The sequence below is a fragment of the Panthera leo genome, chromosome D4 (genome assembly GCF_018350215.1).
Source record: "Panthera leo isolate Ple1 chromosome D4, P.leo_Ple1_pat1.1, whole genome shotgun sequence".
Taxonomy (NCBI): Eukaryota; Metazoa; Chordata; class Mammalia; order Carnivora; family Felidae; genus Panthera; species Panthera leo.
Window position 1 is genome coordinate 87,009,310 of NC_056691.1, and position 16,545 is coordinate 87,025,854.

Here is a 16,545-nt window from a genome sequence, read left to right on the forward strand (position 1 = left end):
CCCTCTCTCTCTGCCCCTCCCCTGCTCGCACTCTCTCTCTCTCTCTCTCTCAAAAATAAATAAGCATTAAAAAAATTAAAAATGAATAAAAAAAAAAAAAAAGGCAGTGCCCTTGTGGTGGCCACAGGAATGTCTCTCTGGCTGGCAGGAGCCTGATTGAGGGGATGGCTGTACTCAGAAATCCATCTATCATCCTTAGCACTAAGGCAGTGAAAGTTCCCAAAACATATCCGTGGGAGAAATCTGAATATGGCCTGTACGTCAGGTGACGTCACTGAATCAATGGTCAGTTTCTTTGGGGGTGATAACGAGGGCTGCTTGTGTTGGGGGGACGGATGGCATTCTTAGGAGGCACGTGAAGTATTGAGGAGTGAGGGGTCAGGACGCCTGCAACTTGCTTTCAAAAGATTCAGCAAAGACAGCCATCCACAAGGGCAGGGCAACGAGGGAGGTGTTAGCAAATGCGGTGGGCTTCGAGCGAGGGCTGACGCTAGGTGGGAGGCACGGTGTGGGTGTGGCCACTGCACGGTTCTTTTGCCTTTTCTGTAGATCCGACTTTTTCGGAACAGAAAGCTGAGAGGCAAAGGGGGCAGGTGTACCAACCAGACGCGGTGCGCGGGCACCTGGGAGTGCGAGCGAGGAAAGGACTGTCAAGGTGCCACCCTCGCCCCCCAAGACAAGCGCTCAACAAAAACCCACTAAGGTGCTTATTCCCTTATGAATCTCTTAGGAGAGTTTGGTGACTGATTGAGAAAGCAGGGTTACAGGAGAAGGAAGAATGAGCTGAACTGGACCTCTCTGACCCAAAGATGTGGGGCTGAGAGCCAGAGAGAGAGAGAGAGAGAGAGAGAGAGCACACACTGGAAGAGTGTGGGCAGAGAACACCCCACCTCCGCTCTGGGGAAACAGAAAGAAAGAGGCTGCTTGGTTTTGAGCTAGCCACCCCAGGTTTGCCAGGTAATGGTGCCCTAGCCTCCCTTGGGACCCGGCCCCTGTCCTCTGGGAGCTGGACTAGGCTAGTTAGGACTAGTCAGTCTTCATTTCAGGCTCGAATCTGTGCCAGGCAGCAAAGGTTGGGCAGAGCACAGCGTCCTTAGCCAATGGTCCTCCGGGAGTGGGCTGTGGGACGCTGGGTGGGAATGCCACAGCGAGGCTTCATAAGACTTGTAAATATCTAGGTGCGCCTTGCTGGCTAAGTTGGTGAGGCAGCTGGCTCTAGATTTCAGCTCAAGTCATGATCTCATGGTTTGTGAGACTGAGCCCTGCATCAGGCTCTGTGCTGACAGTGTGGAGCCCGCTTGGGATTCCCTCCCTCCCTCCCTCTCTGCCTGTCCCCTAATCGCACTGTCTCTCTCTCTCTCTCAAAATAAATAAATAAACTTAAAATTAAAAAGACTTGCAAATATCTAGACACCCGCTGTGTCTCCCTCCACTGAGGGTTCCCAAATGTTAGGGGTGGGTTTGAGGGACAAACATGAACGCTGACCAGGTATTGTAGGGTATGAAGAAATCCTTCATTTGTTAGCTGTGCTAATGGTATTGGGGATTTCTTTCTTCCCTCTTAACAGTCCTCATGCTTCAGAGATGTATCCTGAAGTATTTACGACAAAATATTTGGGATTTGCTTCAAACTAATCCCAAATGATCCAGATGGTGGAAACAGGAAACGGATGGGGGACAGATAAAGTAAGCTGGGCCATGGATTGAGACTGGGAGGGTCAGTATACTCTACTCTCTACTTCTGTATGTATTTAAAATGTTCCTGGGGCACCTGGGTGGCTCAGTTGGTTGAGCGCCTGACTTCGGCTCAGGTCATGATCTCACAGTTAGTGAGTTCAAGCCCCACATCGGGCTCTGTGCTGACAGCTCAGAGCCTGGAGCCTGCCTCAGATTCTGTGTCTCCCTCTCTCTCTGCCCCTTCCCCGCTCATGCTCTGTCTCTCTCTGTCTCTCAAAAATGAATAAACATTAAAAAAAAATTAAAAAAAAAATGTTCCTGGGGCGCCTGGGTGGCTCAGTGGGTTGAGCATACGACTTCCGCTCAGGTCATGATCTCACGGCTTGTGAGTTTGAGCCCCGCGTCAGGCTGGCTGCCGTCAGCAGAGAACCTGCTTTGGATCCTCTGTCTCCCTCTCTCTCTCTGCTTCTCCCCCACTCGCATTCTCTCTTTCAAAAATAAATAAACATTAAAAATATTAGTAATAAAAAATAAAATGTTCCACACCCACGAGGAGGAAGTCAGAGCCACAACATGGAAGGAGGCTGGGCCCCTGATGCTCGACGAACCATCGCTTATCTCTGGATTTAGTTGGGGCTTGAGGGGAAGGTAGATCTTGCTTAAGCTGCTGTTATTTGGGGTTCTCTTTCATTCACAGCAAGTTAGGCCTCACCTAATTTGATTGCTAAACCCTGTCAATCAATACCGTCAGCTCCAAACCACCGAGAGCACAGCCGTGATTGAAACGGTAGAGCGAGGGAATGTGCACACCACGGGGCTGTGAGGTCTCAGTGAGACGGTGTTAGAACTTATTACAGGATTTGGACTGTGGTGGAGTGATTTGGGGGAGGGTCCAGGGAAGCAGGACTTTGGTCTGGATTGGCGCCCTCAGAAGCAGGGATCACTTTACGGTTGGATATCACAAATCTTATTTGTAGGGAGGCGGGCTGGAGCGAGGCTAGCTGTCACAGGTGTAGAAGCAGCCCCCCACATGTGCTAGGAGGGGGGGCACTAGGTTTTGTGTGGCTTCGAAGACGTTCACGTTGGTCTGTGTTCAGACGTGATTACAGAATGTTCTTCCTGGATATCGATGTTCTGTGCGGTTGTCCACGTTCAAGAGAACACAAGTCCTATCTTTGGGTGCCAGGCCAGCTCCTGGATTCCAGAAGCTACTTTTCTCTTCCTAAATCCTCGACCCAAGAATAAAATCCAAAGTCTTGACCGTCTACGAGAAGGCCCTGTTAAATCAGATGTGAGGCCACCTGTCTCGGGTCACGCCTTGCCCCTGTCCCTGTCACTTGTTTTCCTCCAGCCACACTTGCCATTCCCGTCTACTTGGGTCCCTGTATCCACTCTCCTTCTAGAGCGGTGTCAGAGAACTTTTCCGGTATGGGGCCAGGGTCAATACTGTGGGCTTTGCAGGACATCCCGTCTCTGTCACAGCTCCTTAGCTCTACCGTTGCAGGGAGACAGAAACCTTGGACAACACACACACCAATGAATGAGCTTGCGTCTCAGTAACACTGTATTGAAAAACCCTGGTGGCAGACCAGGTCCGGACTGTGGGCCCTCCTGGAATCTTGAACTCTCAGACTCGTCCACCCTTAGCCTCTGGCAATTTCTCAGTCACGTTTAGGTCTTCCCACCCCTGAACGGGGCCCATGCGGAGGTTTCTGTTCTGGTTAAGTTGTGCTTCTCTGGATCTGCTGGTTTTTCTAATTTGGGGGGCAGTGGTTTGCCCTGTGACCTCACTTCTCTAATGGGTCTAAGGAGAGGTGTTGGTTTTTCGGTTGGTTCAGCTTTCTGCTTGTTAGGATGGAGTGATGACGTCCCAAGCTCTTTCCATGTGGGACTGGAAGTCGGAAGTCCAATATACCTGCCTGTTCACATAACCTCGTAACTGTCAGTATAATGCTCTAACTTCACTATAAAGGAGAAATGAAGGAAAATAATTTAGAACCCAATAGTCAGGCTTGCCCACCCTAGAAGATTCCATGAAGTAGACAGCTGCTTCACCTGCTTTTAAGAAGTTCAGTCTGACCAGTGCAGCTACTTAGCCTGTCCCTTCTAAACCCTGACCCAGCCCAGGCTCTTCCCTCACAGTCACCCAAAGCGTTTCTGAGCGCTGACCATCAGCCATCTGTCCAAAGGTGAGACACTTCCCCCTTATGTTCTTTAATCGTCAGCTGCGTCCAGAAGCTTTAATCTTCTCCGGCCGTGCCCTGGCTTAGGGGCTGAGACTGCTGTAGGGACCAGACGCTGGCAGGGCCTCACCATATGAGCCGCTGGGCCCCGGGCGAGGGTGGAGGGTTGAAGTGGGATGGGGAGGCAAGAGGCTGACAAGCACTCTCTCCTTCATACATCCAGCAAGTATTTCCTGACAAGCACAAAGGCACGTGTTATGGTTTGAAATGTGTCCCCTGAGAGTATGTGTTGAAGAGTCCCGAGCCCCAGTGCCTGTGAATGGAACCTTATTTGGAAATAGGATTTTCATAGAGGTGACCGATGTAGGATGAGGTCATACTGGACCTTAATCCAGTATGACTGGTGTTCTCAGAAGAAGGGAGAAGATGGGGCATCTGGGTGGCTCAGTCAGTTGAGTATCGGACTTCGGCTCAGGTCATGATTTCACGGGTTTGGGGGTTCGAGCCCTGCATCGGGCTCTCGGGTGTCAGCACAGAGCCCACTTTAGATCCTTGGTCCTCTCTCTCTGCCCCTCCCCCCTGCTCATTCTCTCTCTCTCTCTCTCTCTCATTCTCTCTCAAAAATAAACAAACATTAAAAAAAATTTAAGGGGTACCTGGGTGGTTCAGTCAGTTGAGCGTCTGACTTCGGCTCAGGTCATGATCTTGTGGTTCATGAGTTCAAGCCCTGTATGGAGCTTGCTGCTGTGGGCGCGGAGCCCGCTTCGGATCTTCTGTCCCTGCCCCCCCCCCACCCCGCCTCTTCCCTGCTTGCACTCTCTCTCTCAAAAATAAGTCTTGAAAAAAATTAAAAAGAAGGAGGAGAAGAAGAAGGAGGAGGAGAAGGAGGAGGAGGAGGAGGAGAGGAAGGAGGAGGAGGAGGAGGAGGAGGAGGGGATAGAAGAGACACAGACACACAAGGGAAAAGCCATGTGAGGACAGAGGCAGAGATTAGGGTGAGGCATCTTCAAGCCAAGGAACAGTATGGATTGTTGGCAACACCACAAGCTAAGAGAAAAGCACAGGACAGATTCTCCTCTAGAGCCTTCGGAGAAAGTATGGCCCTGCTGACACCTTGCTTCTGGATCTCTAGTCTCCAGAACTGTGAAAGAAAAACTTTCTGTTGTGTAAAACCACTCAGCTTGGGGTACTTTGTTTTGGTAGCTTCCGGCAACTAATGCGCTGGGGCACTAGGGGGCGCCCTGGGCACCTGCCCCATAGCTGGGAGTTTGGGAGGGCTCCCCAGACAAGGGGGCATTCAAGCTGAATCCCAAAGCTGGGAAAGCGTGCCAGGCGGAGAGGATGGTGCAAAGGCCCGGGAGTGGGAGAGCGCTAGGAGATCCCAGGAGCCGAGAAGTCAGTTTGGCCAGAGTTTACGGTCTAACTTCTCAGAACTGAGTCGCTTCCCAGGGGAACCCTGCAGGAAGTATTCCCTGATCCCCGTAGCTAAGACCCAGAGCTTGCAGCAACAAAGGGTAGTGTGATTCTTACCCGAGGAGGGATATTCCACAGTGTGTCATACCAGGGGGAAGGTGCCAGCATGCTTCAGCCTCACTCGGCCCCGGGACGTGAAGCCCATGGCCAGGTCTGAGTTCAGCGCTGTTCAGCGCTGGTCACAGTAGACAACTTGTGCCTGCCGCATGTTCTAGGGGGCCCAACTGTCCTGCTTGCCCAGACTGAGGGGTTTCTCGGGACATGGGATCTTCAGTGCTAAAACTGGGAGCATCCTGGGCAAATGGGGAAGGCTGGTCTACTTGGATTGGCCGAATGCAGGATGGCTGCTCCTGTTCTGGGCCCAAGGTTCTGCTGACTCCTCTAGAAGGACCCTTGTCTGCTGCCTCCTGACCAAAATCTGCGGGTGTCCAGCGGGCTGATCCTCTCTCTGACACCCTTGCCCACGTCATTACACGTCTATGAATTCTGCCCTTTCTCCTAAAGTGACTACATCCAGGGGTTGCCTGGGTGGCTCAGTCAGTTAAGCGTCCACCTCTTGGTTTGGGCTCAGATAGTGATCTCACAGTTGGTGAGTTCGCGCCTTTCGTTGGGCTCCACATGGTCAAAGCCTGCTTGGGATTCTCTCTGCCTCTCTCTCTCCGCCCCTCCCTGGCTCACACTCTCTTGCTCAAAATAAATAAAGAAACTTAAAAAATAAATAAATAAATAAAGTGACTACAGCTCCTTTGCCTTAAACTATGCTTTTACCGTCTCACTGGATTACAGCACTGGGAATGATATTAACACAACCAGCTCTAATCTCCTGAGTGCTTACTTTGTACCAGACTCTGTGTTAAGGACTGTAGGTCATCAGACCCTTTTCTAAAAATGTTTATTTATTTATATTTGAGAGAGAGAGAGAGAGAAAACAAGCAGGGGCGGGGCGGAGAGAGGGAGACAAAAAAGCCAAAGCAGCCTCTGTTCTGTCAGCACAGAACCCAACGTGGGGCTCGAACTCACAAACTATGAGATGGTGACCTGAGCTGAAGTCAGAGGCTTAACCAGCTAAGCCACCCAGGTGCTCCGATCATCAGACCCTTTTATTTATTTATTTTTTTTTAATTTTTTATTTTTCAACGTTTTTTATTTATTTTTTGGGACAGAGAGAGACAGAGCATGAACGGGGGAAGGGCAGAGAGAGAGGGAGACACAGAATTGGAAACAGGCTCCAGGCTCCGAGCCATCAGCCCAGAGCCTGACGCGGGGCTCAAACTCACGGACCGCAAGATCGTGACCTGGCTGAAGTCGGACGCTTAACCGACTGCGCCACCCAGGCGCCCCTCATCAGACCCTTTTAAAGGCCCCGGAAAGAACGTGCTTTCCTCACCTCCATTAACAGGCAAAGACACTGGTAATAAACATAATATAACAACTAACGCTCATATTGAGCTTCTGGAGGTTGAAGGAGGGTCCGCACCACCCACTGCCCGGTACAGGGCAGAAGGTTACACTCACAAGGGAAAAGATCCCACCCAGCTCATGGCCCTTCCCCCTCCTCTGCCACAACCTCAGCCCCTCTCACCCTCTCTGGGCACTGCCTGCTCTGGGGAAAGGTGGTGTCTTGGGGTTCGAGGTGGCCAAGGCCCCCTGGCTTCACAGAGGGCAAGGAGAGCCCGTGCTGGATGAGGATGTACTTAACCAGTCTGGCCGCCTCGGGGCTCCAGGTGGAAACCAGGCTCCGGCTTTCACTGCAGGGGACAGTCCTGTAGGCGGTGGTGCGTGTGCCCTGGGCGAGTCTTGGGGAATGGGAGTTAGCATCACGCTGCACCCTCTGTGGGGCAGATCTGTCCTACTGCTGCCAGACCCTTTGTGCCTGCCCGGGACTGAGCCTGGAATAGTCCCCTGCGGGGAGGAGTAGAACACAGACTTTGGTATCCCGCAGATCTTGGCCGTGTGAGCTGAGGCAAGTCACTTCACCTCTCTGAATGTCAGTCTCCTTGTGGATAAAATCAATAAAAATAAGATAATTCATGGAAAGCATTTTCCTTAGTGCCCGGCACATAAAAGATGCCCAGCAAATGATAGATATTCCTAACAGAGTGGGCAGTTAATGAATGCTCACTGGGTCACTAGCGAAACTATGACATGTGGGGCTAGATGTGTGTGAATTCACTTATGTTCATTGGCAGGGCTGACTTCTCTATCAGACCTCTGCAGAAGGCATAGGGCTCAGGACCTACCATACGTTGAGGAGCCCATGAAAGTGTTTTAATTTATTTTAAATTTTAATTTATTTTATTTTATTATTTTTTAATTTTTTTAATGTTTACTTATTATTTTTTTTTTTTTTTGAGAGAGAGAGCTAGCATGAGCAGGGGAGGAGCAGAGAGAGAGGGAGAGAGAATCCCAAGCAGGCTCGCGCCATCAGCACAGAGCTGGACACGGGACTTGATCTCACAAACCGTGAGATCATGACCTGAACCAATGTCAAGAGCCAGCCACTTAACCGAATGAGCCACCCAGGCATCCCGAGTTTTATCTTAAAATAAGGGGGGGAAAAAAGGGAATATAATAATGATGAACGTATAATAACAAATCCAGTCTAGATGATGTTCATTCCTTATACCTCATGGTTGTAAAATACAATTTATACTTCTTTTAACGGAGAAAGGGCCCCATGAAAGTCACAATGTGACCTTGAACGTAGGTAAATTGTTTGTGGTTACGACTTCACGCGCAAATATGAGTGGCTGTATTTGAGCATGTGCACACATCTCTGTGTCTGTCTGTGAGCATGCAGGTGTAGTGGGGGCAGTTTCCAGAAACTTGAAGGGGAGGGAGAAGGCACTGAGGGTCTGATCTGAGGCCAGGAAGGGACAGGTGGCCCGGTGGGTGGCCCTCACCCAGGAACACCACCAGGTGTTCAAAGTGGTGCCCTGGGCAAGGAGAGGGTTTGAAGGACTTGTTGTTCTGGAAGCTGCCAGCAGGGGGCGCAAGGAACCGGCACTGCCTAGACTTCTGCCTAGTTGGCCCTGGGACTCCACACATTTGGGCAGAGGGTGACCTTTGTGCCACAGGAGGGTACTGTGGCCTCACTGCACTGAGGGGGCCCACAGCGGGTCGCATGCTTGTCCGGGCCTACCGTGAGGTGGGCCTGCTGACCTTCCAGTCCAGAGTCCTCCCACTGACTGAGACAACCCAGGGACAGCCAGGGGCCTCATTCACAGGCACCTGGTGGCTCTGCAGGTGGCCTTTCTCAGGCCCCACTCGCCTCCAACTCCCCAGGCCTCACCCCTCAACCTCTAGGAAGCCGACTGCTCTATAGCCCTGAGGTCTGTCCTAAGACCTAAGACCTTTTATTTACCGCACACTTTCTTTGTGCGAGGCAGCCTGCCAGAACCATCCGTGTTCCATCACTTTAAAATCCATGAGAAAGGTTCCATCAAGATGTTCAGGTTACATGAAAAAGGCAGGTTGATATCAAAGCTGACTACAAAGCTTCAGTAACCGGGGCGCCTGGGTGGCTCAGTCGGTTGAGCGGCCGACTTCAGCTCAGGTCACGATCTCACGGTCCATGGGTTTGAGCCCCGCGTCGGGCTCTGGGCTGATGATGGCTCAGAGCCTGGAGCCTGCTTCCGATTCTGTGTCTCCCTCTCTCTCTGCCCCTCCCCTGTTCATGCTCTGTCTCTCTCTCTGTCTCAAAAATAAATAAAACGTTAAAAAAAAAAATTTAAATAAAATAAAAAAAAACAACAACAAAGCTTCAGTAACCAAAATAGTGTGGTACTGACTCAGACATACAGACCAATTGACTAGAACAGAGAGCCCAGAAACAAACCTAAATATCTACAGCCAGTTGATTTTTTTTTAAACTCACGTCTTTTTTTTTTTTTTTTTTTAAGTAATCTCTACACTCAACGTGTGGCTTGAACTGACGACCCTGAGATCGAGTCGGATGCTCTAATGGCTGAGCCAGCCAGGCACCCCTGGTCAGCTCATTTTTGACAAGGGTGACAAAACGATTCAATGGATTCAAGAAGTAACAGTCTTTGCAACAAATGTGCTACGACAGCTTGATAGCCATACACAAAAGAATGGAGTTGGACTTGAAGGGAATCAACGACCTTGACCACATTCTTGCTAGTGTCCTTTGATGCACAAGTTTCAGTTTTTATGATGTCCAAACATAGAACTACCTTACAACCTAGCAATTTCACTCCTAGGTAATATACTGAAAAGAAATGAAAATCCACCCTCACACAGAAACGTGTACACGAACGTCCGCAGGAGCACTGTTGATAATTATCAAAAGGTGGAAATAATCTACGTGTCCATCAGTGGATGAACGAGTACACGGTGGTATGTCTGCACAACGGAATATTATTCAGCCATAGAAAGGAACAATATACATACCGACTCATGCAGCAGCTTGGCTGCACTTTGAAAACATACTGAGTGAAAGAAGCCAGACATAGGAGGTGACAACAGGATATGATTCCTTTCATAGGTGACATCTAGAATAGGCAAATCCATACAGTCTGAAGGAGGTCAGTAGGAAACAGGAGACAGGAGGGAGAGATGAGGAGTGATCATGTAATGGGTAAAAAGTGCTTTTCTGGAGTAATGAGAAAGTTTGGAAACTAGAGAGGAGTGGAGGTTGCACACAACATCGTGAATACACTGAATGCCACTGACTTGTACACTTTAAAATGGTTGATTGTAGGTTATGTGAATTTCACTTTAATTTTTATAAGGTAGGGTGATAAAAAATAGCTGTTGAAGAACAATATAAGCCCATTTGCCTTTTTTATTTAAAATGTTTTTTTAATGCTAATTTATTTATTTTGAGAAAGAGAGAGCCCAGTACAAGCAGGGGAGGGGCAGAGAGGGGGAGGGAGAGAGAGAGAGAGAGAATCCCAAGCAAGCTCCGTGTTGCCAGCCACCCTGGGATCATGACCTGAGGTGAAATTAAGAGTCAGACACAAAAAACTCAGCCACCCAGGCGCCCCTAAAGTGTTTTCTTTCTTTACAAAAATGTATCAGTGGGGTGCCTGGCTGGCTCAGTGGATCTAACATGCGACTTTTGACATCCAGGGTCCTGAGCCCAAGCCCCACGTTGGGTGTAGAGCCTACTTTAGAAAATGCGGGCACCCTGGTGGCTCAGTCAGTTAAGTGTCTGACTCCCAAGTTTGATCCTAGGGTCATTGGATCGAGCCCCGTGTCAGGCTCTGTGCTGAGTGTGGGGCCTGCTTGGGGTTCTCTCTCTCCCTCTGCCCCTCTTCCCCATTTGCAGGCTCTTTCTCTCTCAAAAAAAAATTTTTTTTGTAAAAAAAAAATATATATATATATCAAGTGGGTGCCTGGGTGGCTCAGTCAGTTAAGCGTCCGACTTCGGCTCAGGTCATGATCTCATGGTTCATGGGTTTGAGCCCCATGTTGGGCTCTATGCTGACAGCTCAGAACCTGGAGCCTGCTTCGGATTCTATGTCTCCCTCTCTCTCTGTCCTTCCCCTGCTCACACTCTGTCTCTGTCTCTCTCTTTCAAAAGTAAACATTAAAAATTTTTTTTTAAAAATGTATCAAGGATAATCTTCAGGGTGGCTCTCCAAAGGAAACAGAATCACTCTCTCGAAGAGATACGCATACTCCCATGTTCATTACATTATTCACAATAGCCAAGATATGGAAACATCCTATGTGTTCACTGATGGATGGATGGATAAAGAAAATGTGGTTTATGTGGGAATGCAAGCTGGTGCAGCCACTCTGGAAAACAGTATGGCGGTTCCTCAAAAAAACTAAAAATAGAACTACCTTACTACCCAGCAATGGCACTACTAGGCATTTATCTAAGGGATACAGGTGTGCTGTTTCGAAGGGACACGTGCACCCCCATGTTTATAGCAGCACTCTCGACAATAGCCAAAGGATGGAAAGAGCCCAAATGTCCATCGATGGATGAATGGATAAAGAAGATGTGGTCTATATAGACAATGGAGTATTACTCGGCAATCAAAAAGAATGAAATCTTGCCTTTTGCAACTACGTGGATGGCACTGGAGGTATTATGCTAAGTGAAATTAGTAAGAGAAAGACAAATATCATATGACTTCACTCATATGAGGACTTTAAGAGATAAAACAGATGAACATAAGGGAAGGGAAACAAAAATAATATAAAAACAGGGAGGCGGACAAAGCATAAGAGACTCATAAGTATGGAGAACAAACAGAGGGTTACTGGAGGGGTTGTGGGAGGGCGGATGGGCTAAATGGGTAAGGGGCATTAAGGAATCTACTGCTGAAATCATTGTTGCACTATATGCTAATTTGGATGTAAATTAAAAAAATAAAATTAAAAAAATTTTTTTAAAAGATAGGAAAAAATAAAAAAATAAGGTATACCATTATTATAAACGCTATTCATATTCAAACATAATCTCAACATGACAAGTCATTTGCTCATAGAGTCCACAGTATCACAGGCAGAAAGCATGAGGTACCTGAGAAAAAAGAATACAAAGGGAGTCCTGGAGGACAGCATAATTACCCCAACTACAATGAAGAAAGAATTCATTTGTTTTATATGTGGGTGTTTAACATGAGTAAGATTTGACGATGGTTAAGGGGGAGATTCCAAGGAAAAGAAACGGCCAAAGCAAAGACATGTGGCCAGGAAATTATTAAGTTTGTACAAGGAACAGCAAGAACTTTGGGCAGAGAAACGGTAGAGAGCAGTGAGAAACGGAATTACTAAGGTTGGTCATGTGTTTGCTTGTTAGAAAACACACACACATAAAGGAAGGACACAGATTACTTTCATTGTTTTCAAATGTGATTCCTAAATATCTTGTAATAAAACTAAAGCACCACACTACATCGTTGTCAAAAACCCAAAACATACACACATGCAAACCCACAAGTGAGGAGATGTAGACTACTGGTTCAAATGAGTGTAATTCACTGTCCTAGTCTAAATGCAAGGAAAGAATTGAAAGCAAACGCATTCAAAATCTTTCACAGAATGCTAACAAAGGAATATCTAAAAATGGAGTTCCAGAAGCTTGTCATTTGATGTCCTGTAATGTTTTAGTGATGTGATTATCCTCAAGCATGCTATTATTATGAAACAGTAAATCTGATGTGAACTGGAAAAAAAGAGAAAGAAAATGTGGTTTCTGTATATAACGGAATGTTATCCAGCCTTAAAAAAGAAGGAAGGTCTGCCATTTGCTACAACACGAATGAATCTGGCAGGTGTGATGCCGGGTAAAATAAGCCAAAGGCAGACACTGTGTGGGGTCATTTATGTGCAGAATCTGGGTGGGAAAAAGTTGAACTGCTGGAAACAGAGTAGAATGGTGGCTGCTGGGCTAAGGGGAGCAACCCCTTAAGGGTAAGGGGCGTGGGGAGAGGCTGATGAAAGGGTATAATCTTTGCTAAAAGATGAGTGAGTTCTGCGGACCTAATATATAAATGGTGACTAGAGTTGATAATCCTATATTGCCTAATTTTTTAAAGTCTATTTATTTATTTTTAAGAGCGAGCAAGAGAGAGCAAGAGGGGCAGAGAGAGAGGGATAGAGAGAATCCCAAGCAGGATCAATGCTGTCAGCGCAGAGCCCGATGCAGGGCTTGAACCCACAGACCGTGAGATCATGACCTGAGCCAAAGTCGGTCGCTCAACCGACTGAGCCACTCAGGTGCCCCCGGCACCCCTGTATTGTACAATTTAAATTTGCTAGGAGAGTAGATCTTAAGACTTCTCACCAAGGCGGGGGCGGGGGGGAGAAAAAAAGAAAGATAGCTATGTAAAGTAATGGATGTATTAATTAACTTGATTGTGGGAATAACTTCACAATATATACATGTATCAAATCATCATGTATAATTTAAATGTATCACAAACTTAATAATTTTTTAATTTTAATTTTTGAGAGAGAGAGAGAGAGAGAGAGAATCCCAGGCAGGCTCCACACTCCACACGGAGCCTGACTTGGGGCTCGATCCCATGACCCTGGGACCTGAGCTGAAATCAAGAGTCGGACACTGTACCGACTGAGCCACCCAGGTCCCTCAAATGTATTACAGTTTTATTTGTCAATTATAACTCAGTAAGTCTGGGGGGGCAGGGAATTACTGAGAGTAGTTTGAACAATGCTTGCTTTCTAGTTGTGTAACTTAGGATACGGAACAAGAATCTTTTCTCAGCATTGATGAGTGAACACACTCCTTTCTGAGTTTAGATCAACTTCAATTTTATCCCTTGTACTTCAATGTCATGAAGTATATCTGGGAGTTCCTTTAATGTGCCGGCATCACTTCCTCTGGGACACCTTCATCCTTCATCAGAGCCACATGCGTCACCTATGTCGATCAATTTGCCTTCACTAAGTGTCTCTGGTTGCACATCTGGAGTTTCTGGAACAGCAACGAGCTGCTGTGTCAACATCCCCACAACGGGCTATTTATCACCCCATTTACACTCTGCATTTCTTTGCCGCACTGTTCGTCTTTGTTGGCCAGTTCCTTCATCTGATTATCCGGTTTTGTAGCCTGTCGTCTGGGTTTATCACTGGGAGACAGAGGTCAACACGACCCCGAGCTTTGGGGTCGGTGTGTGAACTGAATACCGTGCACCGTGACCAATCAGGGTCAGGCTTTGGAAGAAGCAATGTGATTAGTCACCGACCACCAAGCACACCCGGTGTTGCCGCAGTCACGTGTGGACCGAGGGGTAGGAAGGTCTGTACTTCATGCAACTGCTCATAGTTAATAGAACATGGCAACCGAAATCTGCATCGTGTTGTTGAGACCCTGGCGTTACTTCACTGAACCGCGGCGTCTGAAACTCGTTCTGCCGTGTAAAGCAAGGACAGCTTGATCATGTATGTATTTGTGCAGAAGGCTGTTTCCAGGGACACCACTAAATTATTGATAGTGGCTTTCTCTGGGACTGGGTTTGGGGTCTTATAAACTTGTATACTTTTTTTTTTTTTTTTTTAACAAGGCTGTACAGCTCTGGAATCAGACAGACCTTGGACTGAAGCCATTTACTAGCCGTGTGACTTTCTGCAAAGTATTAAACCTTTCTGAGAAGCGTGTCTTTTTTGCTTTTAAAGTTTATTTATTTATTTTGAGAGACAGCAAGGGAGGGGCGGAGAGAGGGGGAGAGAGAGAATCCCAAGCAGGCTCTGCACTGTCCGCGCGCGGAGCCCCCACGCAGGGTTCAAACTCACGAGCCGTGGGATCATGACCTGAGCCGAGATCAAGAGTCGGAGGCTTAACTGACTGAGCCGCTCAGGCGTACCTCCCCACACACTTCTTTTTTTCTAAGAATCATTTCTGTGTAGGAACGACGGTAGCACCTGCCTCACGGAGTTGTAGCGAGAAGCCAGTGAGAGGACACAAGAAAATCGCTTAGCGCGGTACCCGCAGAGAATCTGTGCTCCACAAATGTCGTCATTGTTATCATCAGTCCTCAACTATTAGTCCCGTAAGCATTGTAGGCAAGGCAGGCGCTATGGCAGCACTGGGGAGGCCAGCCCCGCCTGGAGGGGAGCAGAAATGCACCAGATGACCTTTAGGACGCCTTCCAGGGCCGCTCCCCCCCGGCCTCTAAGGTCTCAGGCTTCCTTGCTGCCAGGCCAGGGGCTGGGTGCCAGTGGTTAGTGCCCTCCCCCAACACAGAACTCTACCAGCTTGGGCAGATCCTGGGCCACCTCTTGGCCAGCAGGTGAATGACCCCTCGGGAAATGACGAAGTCTCTGGTGGCTGATGTCAGCCACGTGTCCCATTGGATCAGTCTTGCCAAGAAGCCCGCGTTAATACCGGATCCAAAGCCCCGGTAGCTGGCCTTTGGAGTTGGCCCGAATGCAGACAGACTCTGCAGGTTCTATGTTCTCTCCTCTTCCAAGCATACAGATTGTTTGCTTTTGTTTTTTTGTTTGTAACTTTTTATTTTGGGTAGGCTCCATGCCCAACGTGAGGCTTGAACTCATGACCCTGAGATCAAGAGTCGCATGCTCTACCAACTGAGCCAGCCAGGTGCCCCTAATTTGTTTTCGAATAGACGTCTGTGGCCCTACCCTGCATGCCCCCCAGTCTGATCTCCCTGGCAGGGTCCAGTCTCAGCCGTGCCTCGTCTCTCCCTCCGTGTCCACTTGGGCCTTCCTCTGAACTCAGAGATCACCTACTCTACATCTGACCCCTGCACTTCTGTAATCTTTTTTTTTTAATTATTATTATTTTTTAATGTTTATTTATTTTTGAGAGGAGAGAGACAGAGCATGAGCGGGGGAGGGGCAGAGAGAGAGGGAGACACAGAATCCAAAGCAGGCTCCAGGCTCTGAGCTGTCAGCACAGAGCCTGATGCGGGGCTCGAACTCACAGATCGTGAGATCATGACCTGAGCCGAAGTCGGACACTTAACTGACTGAGCCACCCAGGTGCCCCAGCACTTCTGTAATCTTGAGAAAAACCTAGTAGGAAGGCACTGTCATCCCTATTTTTCCTCAAAGGAGAACAACAAAGGTCATTCAGCTGAGAGCCTACTTTGGGATTCAAATCTTGGGGTTCACAGGCTTCCAAAGTCCAAAGTCTTGCCCCAAACATCCCTCTTTTCAGGAGGTGGGTATTGCCACCTCTGTCGGCTCCCCTGGGGACCGGAGTCATGTCCTTTGGGCTTCCATACCACATGGCAGCTTGCGAGGGCAAGCAAGGGGATTTTGGCTTGGGCCCACATCACCTAAGCCCATTCTACGCAATACAGAGAGTTGGTTTTAGTGTTTCTCAAAAGGGGCACACTTAGTATTTGGGGTGAGTCAGTTCTCTACTGGGAAGATCTATCCGGTGTCTGGAAGGAAGTTTAGCATCCTCTGGGCTCAAAACGTCGGATACTCCCAGTTACTGAGAAAACAGAAATGATGGTGCCTCTGGAGAAGGGGCCTGGGGAAGGGGTACCGTGCCCAGGCAAGACCAGCCTGTTCCACGAACAATCCCAGAAAATGAAAGCTTGGACATGGATGGAGTGGTCCCAAGCTCCACTCTGGACCGTGCTCATTCCATGCCACAAGCCAGATCTCTAGGCTCAGTTTCCTTGTCTGTACAAGGGGATAGCCATAATGCAGTCATTCACAGAAAGCATTCAAGACAGGTCCTGGCCCACAGGAACCCGTCAATAAGAAGCTGTTGACACTGAAACAAATACAGTTT

The 16,545-nt window shown here is 48.3% G+C and overlaps 1 protein-coding gene across 6 annotated transcripts in view; it reads right to left on the reverse strand.

Annotated features, from left to right (window-relative positions):
* Positions 1–16,545, reverse strand: part of KYAT1 (kynurenine aminotransferase 1) — a 35,235-nt gene that overhangs the window by 15,263 nt on the left and 3,427 nt on the right. The gene's annotated exons all lie outside the window — the stretch shown is intronic.